Source organism: Rhea americana, unplaced genomic scaffold (genome assembly GCF_003343005.1).
Source record: "Rhea americana isolate MKP2758 unplaced genomic scaffold, rheAme1 scaffold_153, whole genome shotgun sequence".
Lineage (NCBI taxonomy): Eukaryota > Metazoa > Chordata > Aves > Rheiformes > Rheidae > Rhea > Rhea americana.
This window is the reverse complement of record NW_028185628.1, coordinates 1,028,488-1,029,007: the sequence shown is the minus strand read 5'-3', so window position 1 is coordinate 1,029,007 and position 520 is coordinate 1,028,488.

Below are 520 nucleotides of genomic sequence, written 5' to 3'. Positions count from 1 at the left end.
CCTCCCCCCCTTTTTTTTGGCCATGCCAACCTGCATTTTCATGGTTTTATATTTCTGAGGAAGGTTTTTAAAATAAAAGTTTACCTACTTGAGCATAGAAAAGACATTTTGCTGACTGAATTTAATTGTTCTATACCTCGATGAAGATGTGTTAAGTCTTTGGACACAAGACAGCAGCTTCTGGCTTTCTGAGCAAGCGTGTTTTCCACTAAAATCAGACTGTCTCGACTTCACAAAATGGTGTCTCTCTTCCAGAACTTCTGCAGGGGCAATTCATACCTTTACAACACTCTGCATCAGAGGAATGTAGGAATGATACTATGCCAAGGTTTTCACTCKCAAAGAACTGAAATCAAGCTCCATGAAACTGGAAGTTCTGGGCAAGACTTGGAGTTGCTCAGAGATTTAAAGGTATGGTGATCGTCACGTAATGCTCCAGTTCCCGTTAAGTAGCCTTTGTCTTTATGTAGCTTAGATGAACAATCACTACCTTTCTTCTCCTTTTTCGTCTAGTGGTTTA